Genomic DNA, 14,426 nt, shown 5'->3' with positions numbered 1-14,426 from the left:
ATCCACAAAACACATGGAGCATAATAAAGGTAATTTAAATACATAGACAAAACCAAAAATAAAAAATGATGACCATAAAAAATATTCAAAAATGAACAAAAGAGACATAAAATATGAATTTGAAGACCAGCCAGGGGAGGAACCCTGATTGAGACATGGCATAAAGCAAACGAAAGGGAACCAATGGCATCTCAGCTATTGCAGGGCACCTTGGATACAGGTGGCAGCCAAATATGTAAGTAAATAATTTACATTGTACTGGTTAATGAGCCACCACCACATGGGCACACAGTATGCCTAGGGACAACAATTATGCCATGTGGAAAAGGTTCAGTGGGTATAGCCATAAAATAATATGACAGCTGTGTGGTGAAATGACGCCCTAACCAGAGTTGGCTCTTGCTTAATACCTAATGCTGCAAGCAAAGATGCCATCTTTTAACTTCCCTGAGTGGATTAAGAAGGGGTTAATATAATATAATATAATATAATATAATATAATATAATAATATAATATAATATAATATAATATAATATAATATAATATAATACAGTATTGCTCTGTGGTAGATTGATGCCCTAACTGCAGTTGGTTCTTGCTTAACTCCAAGTGCAACAAGAATAAGTGTTATCTTCTATCTTACCTGAAGGGGTTACATTTTAACAATATAATAATATAATATAATATAATATAATATAATATAATATAATATAATATAATATAATATAATAATATACCTATATAATAGATTGATGCCTTAACTGCAGTTGGTTCTTGAATAACACATAGTGCAGCAAGCATGAATGGATATATTATTCATCCATCCATCCATTATATCCACTACAGGGTCACGGGGACCTGCTGGAGCCAATCCGAGCCAACACAGGGCTCAAGGTAGAAAACAAACCCAGAGCAGGGCAACAGCCCACTGCAGTGGATATATTATATTATATTATAGCTGTGTGGTGGACTGATGCCCTGACCAGAGTTGGCTCTTGCTTAATACCTAGTGCTGCAAGCATAGATGCCATTTTTTAACTTCCCTGAGTGGATTAAGAAAGGGTTAATACTTGGATAATATAATATAATATAATATAATATAATATAATATAATATAATATAATATAATATAATATTGCCTTGCAGTTAGGAGACCCGGTTCGCTTCCCCGGTCCTCCCTGTGTGGAGTTTGCATGTTCTCCCTGTGTCTGCATGGGTTTCCTTCCATAGTCCAAAGACATGCAGGTGAGGTGCATTGGCAATTCTAAATTGTACCTAGTGTGTGTATGTGTGTGTGCCCTGCAGTGGGCTGGCACCATGCCCGGGGTTTGTTTCCTGCCTTGCACCCTGTGTTGGCTGTGATTGGCTCCAGCAGACCCCCGTGACCCTGTGTTTGGATATAACAGGTTGGATAATGGATGGATGGATGGATGGATAATATAATATAATATAATATTGTCCTGTGGTAGACTGATGCCCTACCTGCAGTTGGTTCTTGCTTAATTCCAAGTACAGCAAGAATAGTTGCTATCTTCTAGCTTACCTGAGTGGATCAAGAAGGGGTTAAATATGTATACATATATAATATATTATAATAGACTAGAATATAGCTGTATAGTAGACAGATGCCCTAACTGCAGTTGGTTCTTGCCTAACACATAGTGCAGAAAGCATGAAAGGATATATTATATATTATATTATATTATATTATATTATATTATATTATATTATATTATATTATATTATATTATATTATAGCTGTGTGATGGACTGATGTCCTAACCAGAGTTGGTAACCCTCCCATATGATCCTGTCTGCCAGGAATGGCACCAACCCCCAGAAAGCCTGAATTGGACAAGCAGGTTAAAAATGGATGGAGATGAATAATGTATAAAACAAACCTGAACAGTCGATTTCATGCACCAGTGGCAGCTTGATTGAGTGCAGTGCAGTGTTGAGTTGTGTTTACATTTCCATGAATGTCTTCAGAATGGAGGAGTGTAGGATGAAGACTTGACTTCACAGTCAGTCCTGGGGGGTCAGGACATGAATTAAAAAACCACTCGATGCCAGAGGACACTCATTCGGTGGCCCATTCATTCCAAAACAAGGTATGATGGACATCGTTGTTTACCTCACATGGCAGGTAGGACCTGAGCTGGAGGACCAAACACACCGAGTTGCCAAGTCGCCTGCTATGTCACAATGCCATTTCCCAACATGGACTAAAAGGTCCATCCTGAGGAGAGCGGCACCTGACAAAACGACGAGAGTGACAGGACTGATTGGAGATCGTGCAGACATTCAATGGCCATAATAATGAAGCTACAGAGGAGCCAAATAGACGGATGGATGCAGACTGTGGCTTTCTTCACTTTAATATAAAACATGAGCGGCGACCCTTCCCGATTTTCAGGTAATCCAGACGTGATCTCCACCCCATCCCACCAGGCGCACAGTCTCGCAAACGCATCATAAAGAGGGTTGTATAACAAGAGACTGAGGTTGTCAATTACATGCCGCCGCTCAGCAAGGCGAACAGCAGACAGCCAAGTCAACTGTGAAGGCGCTGAATTTTTAATGTTCCATTTGAATTTTGCATCTCATGCGCCGCACTAAAAACGAGACAACGCCGAAAGTGTTCTGCAGCTTGTGAAAGAGGAGATTTTAGACTTGGAGAAGGGCTGCATGCGGGCCCCCTTTTAGCCGTGCGCGCGTCTAATTGTTTGTTTAAATCAGAAACGATCGGTGGGAAAGCACGCGGCGCATTTCATTCACGGCTGCTACTTAAATAATCAGCTGACTGATACAAAATAAACTCCCTCAAATTTATGAGCCATGAGTCGTTCAAGGGCCAGACACGAGCTTCTCTTTGGGAATCGTTTTTACATTGACGAGAAAGAGAGGAAAAATAAAATAATCACGGCCCACCGGCTGTGTGCAAATTGGGCGCAATGGCGAGTAATAAAATCTGATCAGAAGCGCCGTGGCCGACTTACGTTCACATAATATTTACAGGCACTTGGGGGATATCACGGGAGAATGGCAAGGCGCGGGCATGGGCACATTTACTGGTATAAAAGGCCAGAGTGGCATCTCGAATTCACGAAACAATACGCATGTGACACGGGCAAAAATCAACAGTGGATTTCAATCAAGTCAGTGGACTTCAAATTGCAAGCTAATCGTTTTTGTGACATTTCACTGAAGCACTCGTTGGCATTAAAGTGCTGTCTACACGTTCTGCCGCACGGTGCGCTCCTTTGAAAATCTCCTTTGTATTGAATGTTTGCACAAAAATGAAAAGAAGGTCAGCAGTCGAGAGATATTAAAAAGCACATGAGGATGGATCATAGAAAGATGGCGTTGCCATGTGGCCCAGCAGTATCCCGTGGCAACAGTGCACAGCATGACAGCTGTCAGGTATCGACCCGCTATAATGCTGCAGGAAGAAATGGGGGGCGATACCGTGAGGGTCGAGGAAAAGAAAGAAAGAAAGAAAAAGACGAGAACGTGGAAGACGCACACAGAGCATTGGTACATTGAACAGCCTCGTGATGGAGTATATAGTGCCTTTAAGAGCCATTTGTCTATATACGGCACCTTCTGTAGCTAACTCTGTCAATTATATAGCCCAATTCATATACACCTATCCATATATTTGGTCATTTATTATATATTGCCTTTCATATATGTTTATTAATTACATGGTGTCTTTCACATCTATGTATTATATTGTGTCTTTCACATCTATGTATTCTTGTATTATATAGTACCTTTCATATCTGTTATATATTCTTTCATATCTATCGCTTATGTATTGCCTTTCATGTTTATTTATTGATTATATAGTGTCTTTCACATCTATGTAGTCATCTATTATATCATACTTTTCATATCTGTATTTCCAGATTATATATTGCTTTTCTTATCTATTTATTGATTTTATAGTGACTTTCACATCTATCGATCTGTCTTTTAGGCTATCATACGGTATATATATAGTGTCTCTCATATATGTATTTGACTATTATATAGTGCTTTCATATCTTTCTATTATATAGCCTTTCATATCTATCCATCTACATATTACATACTGCCTTTCTTATCTATTTCATAATTAACATTCATATCTATGATATCGTGTTCTTCATATTGATTATACAGGTACTTTCACATCTGTTTATTATATACTGGATTTCTTATCCATCTGTCTGGTGTTTATATATAGTATAGTGCCTTTTATATCTATTTGTTTATTGGGTGTATCAAGCTTTTTACATAGATCTATCTACTGTACATTAAATGTTAGTGTATTATCTATTATATAATGTCTTTCACATACAGTATGTCTGTATTACCTATTCATCTATTATTTACTGCCTTTCACATCTACTTGATTATATGGTGCCTTTCTTATTTATATACAGATGTTGCCTTTCGTATTTATCCATTTATTGATTATATAGTGCCTTTCACATATATCTATATATTCATCAGTTATGTAGTGCCTTTCATATCTGTTTATTATATAGTCTTTAACATCTGTCTATATATTATATAGTGCCTTTCCTCTCTATCAATTTGTCTTATGGTGTATTTCACATCTGTTATATTTATCTGTGAATCTATTAATCTATTAAATAGTGCCTTCATATCTATGTATTTATTTATTATATAGTGCCTTTCATGTCTATATCTGTTAATTGGTTATTTACTGATTTTCCATTTATCGATTATTTACTTTAACTCCTATCTATCTATGTGATAATCCATCTATTATTTATTTATTTTTATTATTTTTTTCCCCAAATTCACTTGAAAATATGACTGCAGAAACGTTGTGCCCATCCCATGCATCATTTACATTCAAGGCAAGATCAACCCTGGCTGGAACACACGCCACATCCTTAGGCCTCAGGAAAGGCACAACACTGGGATGGAGGAGGAATTTTCGGTGGCACATGGATATAGTGACAGTCTGCACACACACACGGACATTGGTGGGCAGGGATTTGAACGCTGGTCCTTCAGACTGAGATACTTAACTGCGGCATTTCCTCCGTCTGTATTGTAACAATAAGTCACTTCGCCTTCCTCAATTCACTATTTTCATCTTGGTCATTTTAACATTTGACCTGCAGTGTAACAGTAATAAATCACCGATGCATTTATTCATGAGGGTCGTCCATTTCGGGGTTGGCTGCTGTCTTGTATTCGGTGCTGCTGTTATGGAGACATATATGAATGTATTGTGAAATTTCATGGCCCTCATTCAAAGCGGTCTCAGTTTTCAGGTTCATCAATTCAAATTCGGTGGAAATTACAAAATCTGACCTAGCTGTGTTGTCCAATTTTGGCCCTGAACAAAAATTCGGAGCGGACGCCCGTTATTCGGGTATGACAAGCCTGGCAGCCTCGGCGTGCTCGCCTTCCTCACGGGTAGTGGGCGGGTACAAAACAGAGGGGCGGAGTCTGTGCGGTGCGCGGGATTAGTGTCGGCCGCACTGCGTACTTTTTTTGCGATCGCAGAGCAGTCACCGCTCAGTCATCCGAAACTGCGCATCTTTACGGCAAAGACAATTTGAAGCCTTTCCTCAATTTGGTGACATTTGTCGTATTTTAAAGTGATGCACGCTTCTTGTCATTAGTAGACGGCAGGCTTCGTTTTTGCTTATGTGACAGTGACATGTCAAGGCAGGTCTGGGCAAATTGTGTGGCACGGGACTTGGAGCTGAGGGTGTGATTCCCACGGGGATCTGCTCATCATATTTTTAGACACACAATTTCAACGAAAGTAAGAATATTATTCTAAAACAATGAAATGTCTCACCGTGCATGCAGACATTCATTAAATGCCGAGTATGAATGCGAACGCACGCGTGCTTTAAAGATGACATTCAAAGAGAAGCCCCGAGTCCAAACAGCGCGTTTGCGTGCACACACACAACCAGAATAAGGTGGGTTTGTCGGATAAGGTGTCTTAAAAATCTCCATTTACGTGCGCGAGTCCACTGAGAGTCGTCCTTTGGAAAAACGCTCCGCATGTCATAAAAATGAGCCAAACAAATAAAACGTGAAACATCTGCCACGGCCGCCGTGAATCCGAACACAAATTTCCAAAAATAAGGGTCCTTTCATGGCACTTCACTGAGTTATTTGGTTCATCACACAACCATTTCACTCTGGGAATTGCATGTGAAATTTGAACTTTTAGGTTTTGGAAATGTTCCTAATATGTGGACAAAACAGAAAAAATGACATCGTAGCAGGATAAAAAAAATAACTACAAGAAAACTTCAACTCAGCCTGTGCTATTGTATGCACGGAGTCCCTTTTTTAAATCAATCATTAATCTTATATCATTTATACATGTTGGCTTGTGGAACCTGTTACAGATCTAAATGAACAAAGCTTCTCTCTGAAACCCTCACGTGGACGGTTCTTTAGGGAATTAAAACTGGTTCCACAATGGCATCGCTCTGAAGAACCTCTCTGGCGCCTTTATTCTGGGTGGGAACGTTACTTTTTTAGAAAGTAACTTAATTACAATATGCATTTCTTATCGAAAAAAGTAACTAAATCCACCTTATTAAAAGCATAAGCGTCTGTGTGTCTGTCCAGTTGCATTCCCAAAACATTTTTAGAAATAAATTAACACTGCTTTTATGAATCCCATACCAAATGGCATATAACAGAGACATATGCATTGCATTTATCACTCCAACATATGGTATATTTGACACTGCTTTTACCAATCACATGCCAAATGGCATATAACAGAGACATACGTATTGCAGTTGCCATGCCAATAGTTGGCACATCACAAACAATGCTTTTTTGGCGAACTTCACACCAAATAGGGAAGAGCGGTGGCTGTGATGCTAAGGCTCTCTGCTGGTAGCCCGAAGGTTGCTGGTTCGAATCCCCGTCACTACCAAAATAGATCCTACTCTGCTGGGACCTTGAGCAAGGCCCATAACCTGTAAATTGCTCCAGGGGCGCTGTACAATGGCTGACCCTGTGCTCCGACCCCAAGGGGTATGCAAAAACTAACAAATTCCTAATACAAGAAATTGTATAAGGCAAAATAAAGAGCAAATGGAACAGAGACATATGCATTGCATTTTCCACTCCAACAGATGGCGCATTTGGCACTGCTTTTACCAGTCACATACCAAATGGTATATAACAGAGAGATATGCATTGCATTTCTCACTCCAACAGATGGTGCATCACAAACATTAACACTGCTTTTATGAATCCCACACCAAGTGGAACAGAAATATATGCATTGCATTTGTCACTCCAACAGATGGTGCATTTGGCACTGCCTTTACCAGTCACATACCAAATGGCATATGCATTGCAACCCTCATTAAACAGGCTTACCAGCTGATGCCCGAACCCTTTAAACATTTACTGTTTCTTCTTTGTGATTACAGCACCTCTTATACCAGAAGGTTTCTGGAAAGTGTTTTTTGGCCATCACTACAAACTATATGGGGTAAGGAACATATTAAAAAATACCATTTTTGAGGGGAGAATTCCTTGCCCTCTACAATCACCAGGGGGCGCTGTCACTGTTACATAACAACAGCATTATTATAGCACTTGTGGTGAAAGGCGCTATATAACATTGCTGGTTTAGTGGTGTGTAATTGCGAAGCTCCACTTCACGTGACGCCACAGACCTCGACACATCTTCCCTCTTAATATCTGATTAAATGCACCGACAATAAACCTCTAGAAAAAGACTTACATTGTAACAGAAAGGTGGCAGACACGGTGATAATTGCCGATTTTTAATTTGGAGCAAAAGCAAAGCAAAAAAAAAAAAATCTGAAGTTAGAAGAAAAAAAAAAAAGAAAAATCTCTTATGCATTCAAACACCTTTGTGTAAGGCCTCATTCAGCTGAAGGGGAAAGAAAAGTGAGCCAAGCACCTGCCGGCGTGCCGTGCGCTGTGAAATGTAAATGGCATCATAAAGAATGCTTGTTAATTGCTTGGCAGGGATAAACGAACGATTTTACCAGTTCCTTTGCCTTTTAGCTGATAAAATGTGGAGGAATAAATCCCCGGTGATCAGGCCGTCCCATAACCCTATTTGTTTAGCATCTGCTTGCACAAAGTAGCTAATTAAATGATGTGCCGTCTGTACGGGTATGCGCTGTGCGAGGGGCCGCCGGAGTGTCCTCACACGTGAGCAGCAGCGGCTGGCGGAGATCGAGCTTCGGGCCGCTCTGTCAAACATTCCTGGGCCACTGGATCACATGGACATCTCTTCACCTTCTGCTCTTGTTGTTATCCAATGAGGGGCCTACTGGCATTGACCTGGGCAAGATGCCAGGCTATCGCAGGGCACACACCTTGACCGATTAGAGCGGCTAGTGAATACTGCCTTGTGAGAGGAAGCCTGTGCTGATACCTGGATAAGTTGTGTACTGACCCCACACAGGCAGCGCCCACCTTAATCCTGGTACTCTGACATGTGTGGCTTTGTAAAGACCTTGTGGCAGTGCCAGCTGTGAAGAGGGCTACCTCTCATAAGGCAGTTGGTCAAGGTGTGTGTGTGCCCTGTGATAGCCTGGCATCCTGTGAACATTAACTGACAGTGAGCTGTGCCTCGTTCCCAAAAGTAATGAGCCAATGTGTCACTCCTGTGATCTTTTCTATATATGTGTATTTATATAGGGGTGGGCAAACGTAGGCTTACAGTTGGGAGTACACAAAACACAGACTTTATTCTTGTATTATTATCTATTATCCATCCATCCATTTCCTAACCTGCTGAATCCGAATACAGGGTCACAGGGGTCTGCTGGAGCCAATCCCAGCCAACACAGGGCACAAGGCAGGAACCAATCCTGGGCAGGGTGCCAACCCACCGCAGGACACACACAAACACACCCGCACACCAAGCACACACACTAGGGCCAATTTAGAATCGCCAATCCACCTAACCTGCATGTCTTTGGACTGTGGGAGGAAACCGGAGCGCCCGGAGGAAACCCACGCAGACACGGGGAGAACATGCAAACTCCACGCAGGGAGGACCCGAGAAGCGAACCCAGACGGGTCTCCTAACTGCGAGGCAGCAGCGCTACCACTGCGCCACCGTGCCACCCTTATTATCTATTATTTATTTTTTATTTGTATTATTTGTCTTCTTAAAGCTATTGACTTAATAAAGTTATTGTTATAATCATACGCTGCATGTCTTTTTCCATAAAAACAATTGTAAACCTACTTTTGCCAACCCCTGTGTATGTATGTGTGTGTAAATACAGTCGTATGAAAAAGTTTGGGAACCCCTCTTAATTCGTTGGATTTTTGTTTCTCATTGGCTGAGCTTTCAAAGTAGCAACTTCCTTTAAATATACGACATGCCTTATGGACACAGGAGGATTTCAGCAGGGACATTAAGTTTATTGGATTAACAGAAAATATGCATCATAAAATTAGACAGGTGCATAAATGTGGGCAGAGATATGACGTCAATACTTAGTTGAGCTTCCTTTTGCTGCTTTGAGCCTCTCGACGCTGTCCTCCTATAGCCTGTGATGAGTGTCTGGATTCTGGATGTTGGTATTTCTGTCCATTCTTCATACAACATCTCTCCAGTTCAGTTCAATGTGATGGACAGTCTGCTTCAGATCATCCCATAGATTTTCAATGATATTCAAGTCAGGGGACTGTGACGGCCATTCCAGAACATTGTACTTCTCTCTCTGCATGAATGCCTTTGTAGATTTCCAACTGTGTTTTAGGTCCTTGTCTTGTTGGAATATCCAACCCCTGCATAACTTCAACTTTGTGACCGATGCTTGAACATTATCCTGAAGAATTTGTTGATATTGGATTGAATTCATCCGACCCTGGACTTTAACAAGCGCCCCAGTCCCTGAACCAGCCACACAGCCCACAGAGTGATGGGACCTCCACCACATATGACAAGAGGTAGCAGGTGTTTGTCTTGGACTGCGGTGTTCTTCTTCCGCCATGCAAAGTGCTTTTTGTTCTGACCAGATAACTCCATTTTTGTTTCATCAGTCCAAAGCACTTTGTTCCAAAATGAATCTGGCTTGTCTAAATGAGCATCGGCATACAACACGCGACTCTGTTTGTGACGTGAGTGCAGAAAGGGCTTCTTTCTCATCACCCTGCCATACAGATGTGCTGAATTGTTGAACGATGTACAGATACACCATCAGCAGCGAGATGTTCTTGAGGTCTTTGTAGGTGATCTGTGTGTTGTCTGTCACCATTCTCACAATCCTGCTCATATGCCACTCCTGTATTTTTCTTGGCCTGCCAGACCTGCTGCGTTGGTTTAACATCAACTGTGCCTGTGGCCTTCCATTTCCTCACTCAATTCCTTACAGTTGAAGTTGACAGTTTAAACCTCTGAGATGGCTTTGTGTAGCCTTCCTCTTAACCAGGAGACTCAACAATCTTTGTTTTGAGATCTTTGGAGAGTTGCTTTGAGGATCCCATGCTGTCTGTCACTCTTCAGAGGAGAGTCAAAGGGAAGGAAGCACAACTTGCGATTGACCACCTTAAATACCTTTTAGCACTCGTGATTGGACACTCCGGTCTGTGAAGTTCAAGGCTTAACGAGCTCATCCAACCAAGTAATCAGCACTGAGCAGTGACAGGCATTCAAATCAGCACAATGACAAGGGGACCCACATTTGTGCACAGCCAGTTTTTCACATTTGATTTAATTTCATAAAACTAAATACAGCGTCACTAAAAGTCTTTGTTCAGGAAACACCGCAGTACTCCTAGGAAATGACAGACACACCACTGATATCTTTACTGTTGAAAGGAGAGTCAATTATTACGCAGGCTCAGAGGGGTTCACAAACTTTTTCATATGACTGTATATACATAGAGAGAGAAAAGCCAAGAAAAATGACACCTTTTATTGGCTAACTAAAAAGATTACAATATGCAAGCTTTCGAGGCAACTAAGGCCCCTTCTTCAGGCAAAATGTAATACAGAAACTGAAGTTCCCTATGTTTATATCCAAACACTAGGACAAGAAACAACATTGGTAAATCTTTAAAAGAAAAATCTTAAATGTAAAAATAGGTAAAATAGGTTCATTCAGTCTAAGATTAATTAAACGGGAGAGAGAGGAACAATGTATGGTCAAGATCTTTAGATAAGATAACTGTCCAACAAAGTCCTTTGACGTTTGTGATGAGTTTTTCAAAGCAATGTGGGTCTGTAGACAGGTTATCTGTGTCAGTCTGAGAGATGCAAACAGCCCTCATACCTGGCTATAAAACTCTTGTCTCTGTTCAAGCCATGTTGTAATGTATTAAATTTTAACATGAGTTTAACTTCCCATTCTTTTCTCTCTTGCTGTGTTTTGAAGTTGCCCATAAGCACTGTGACTTTAAAGTCCCTCTCACAGTGTCCATGTATATATATATATACAGACAGACAGACAGACAGACAGATAGATAGATAGATAGATAGATAGATAGATAGATAGATAGATAGATAGATAGATGGATGGATGGATGAATGGCTGGATATATAGATAGATGTGAAAGGCACTATATAATAGATAGATAGATGGACGGACTGACGGAAGGACAGATAGATAGATAGATAGATAGATAGATAGATAGATAGATAGATAGATAGATAGATAGATAGATAGATAGATGTGAAAGGCACTATATAATAGATAGATAGATGGATGGACGGAAGGACAGACAGATAGACAATTTCGGGCCCGAAGCAAACTGATATCGAGGGCCCCATCAGGGGTCTGTTGCACCATTGGGCCCTCCGCAGCAGCGTCGCATCACAGGAAAAAAAAAAAACCTTGGGCGCAGTGGACCCCCTCCAGCTGTGGGCCTGAAGCGGTCGCTTCGCCCTAAGGCCAGCTCTGATGAAAGTGAGATTCAGGTTGGCACGGTGGCACAGTGGGTAGCGCTGCTGCCTCGCAGTTAGGAGACCCGGGCTCACTTGATGATGAAGAAAAACAAGAAAAATCATAAGATGAATATGAAGAAAAAGAAGAAAAATAAGAATGAAGATGAGAAAGAAGAAAAAGAGGGAAAGATTAAAAGAAAAAAGATAAAGAAGGAAAGCAAAAGAAGGAAAGCAAAGAGCATAAAAGACAAAGAGTAAAGAAGAAGGAAAAAGGGAAACAAGAAGAAAAAATAAAGAATAGGAAGAAAAAAGAAAAGCATTAAAAGACAAGGAAAAGATGAAGAAAAATTAAAAAGAAAAGATGAAGAATACAAAGAAAACGAAAAAAGAGCAATCAAAAAGAAGAAAGGAGAAGCTAACAATAACAATATTTATTTCTATAGCACATTATCATACAGATAATGGAGCTCAAAGTGCTTTACATGATGAAGAAAGAGAAAAAAAGACAAGGTACGAATTAAAAATAAAGCAGAAAACAGAAGAGTAAAGAAGAATACGAAGAAAAATTAAAAAAGGAAAACAAAAAGGAGAAAAAGGAAATAAATGAGGAAGACAAGACCCCCAGGCTGTTCTGCAAGGCCAGAGCAGCACAAAGCTGGTGACCCTTTTCAAGTGGCATGGAGTGCGCTGTAACAACACTCTTAACGCTCTCAGAGCGGAGGGATGGCTACTTAATGGGGCTGCATGGCAGTGCCACAGGTGGTGTGGCCTCCTCGGAGCCCTGCTGGCTGGCACAGTTCCAGGCTGGCATGTTCTGCTAGTGTCCCTGTCCCTCTGTAGCCTGACTGTCCTCGGTGACTCTGGTGTCTTTGCCTTTGTTTCAGTGAGCCCACAATGACTTGTTCCCTGCAGCCCCTGCTCTCTCTGGCCACCGTCCTTGTGCTCAGCTCGGGGTCCTCGTGTTCCTGATCGGATGAACAGGCTGACCACACAAATGGATGGCCAAGTCTGCTTCAGGTGGTTGCTGGTTTCTCTCCCTGCTATGAATGGTGGTGCTGAGGTGTCACCCACTGCACTCAGGTCCCAATCCAGGAGGTTCGTCGTGTGGTGGGTGCTGCAATGTGCCGCATGCTCCCAAACTATGAATGGCATTGTCTGCCTTTTAAAGAGCCGTTCAGATTGCTGCAAAATGCCCCACCGAAGCAGATCTCCAGTGGACGGCCCTTCAATGAAAACCCCTCAATCGAATGACTGAAGCTGAAAAAGAGCCCACACTGGTACAATAAATTAACAGGAAAAATATTTGAAACATCAACCGGAGAAGCCGTCGTAAATTTGATATTTATTTATTTGCTCCTTCGTAATTTACGATGCACTCCACCAAATAGCCTTGGTGTGCATTAGAACCGTCAGAACGCCGACTGAACGCGCGTCGAAGACCCAAATTCAGCTGCCCAGAAGGACACATCAACATGGCTCGGCACAGCGGCCTGCTTTAAATCTGTGGCCGGGGCCTGCTGTTGTATATTTAATTAAAACAGGAGGCAATTCTTCAGCTTAGTCATTCAGTCCTGTTTCTTAATTGAATCACTTCTGGAAGCCGAGCCCTGACAGGAACCAAGAGCACCGGTCAGGCATCTGACGCGGGAAACTGCGTTACAAGGGGGACTTGTGCCCAGAGGGGACCATGGACAGTGACATTGAGCAGGACGAGCGCCACGCTGCCAGCTCTGGGCTCATACAGGCACCACTCTGGCTTGAACATTGAAATGTACTGAACTGAGGCTTCTATCCAAAGGTGACCCCACACATCACAAGTGTCCAACCCAGGGGGGCTTAGTGAAGTGGGCAGAATCACACAAGAGCTCAGTGCTGGTATCAAAACAGTCACTTTGTGTTGTAAATTGAGAGTGATGGGTGTGCTTACATTATATAGCGCCATGCGCAGGCAGCACCATCACAGGGCAAGTGGGCAGGGGTCAGCAGTGAAGACCACCTTATGGTTAGAAGGTATAGGACTCTTCATAAACAAATAACTCAAATACCTCAGCAGCCCTCTCTGTCCAAAGCATTCATTTTGTATTCAGAGCCTAACCTGGCACAATTGAGCACACAGCAGAGGCAACCCTGGACAGGATGCCAGTCTAATGCAGTGTACACTCACGCCACACCGCCTCATTCGTCCGGGGTCAATTTAGACTTGCTGATCAACCCAAAAGCATATTGAGATGTGTGGGGACAACCAGAAGAAAATCTACACAGAGATGAGGGGAACAAAAGGCACACAACACACATGCAGGGGCTGATGATCCCAGAGCTGTGAGGTGGCAGAGCTAAGCACTGCGTCACCATGCCACCCTCTCCCAAAATAAACCTTCGGAACATGCAACTCCTTTATGGGCTGATTTACGGCTGCAATGGGTGCTGTTCATTGTGATGACTAAGTGAGAGGGTTAAATCACCACCATGAGCTCTGTGTGCGTGAAGCATCTGGGGTTACAAAAGAAAACACACAGAACTGACTGAAAG

The sequence above is a fragment of the Polypterus senegalus genome, chromosome 6, assembly GCF_016835505.1.
Source record: "Polypterus senegalus isolate Bchr_013 chromosome 6, ASM1683550v1, whole genome shotgun sequence".
NCBI classification, from domain to species: domain Eukaryota; kingdom Metazoa; phylum Chordata; class Cladistia; order Polypteriformes; family Polypteridae; genus Polypterus; species Polypterus senegalus.
Note: the sequence above shows the minus strand (reverse complement) of the source record.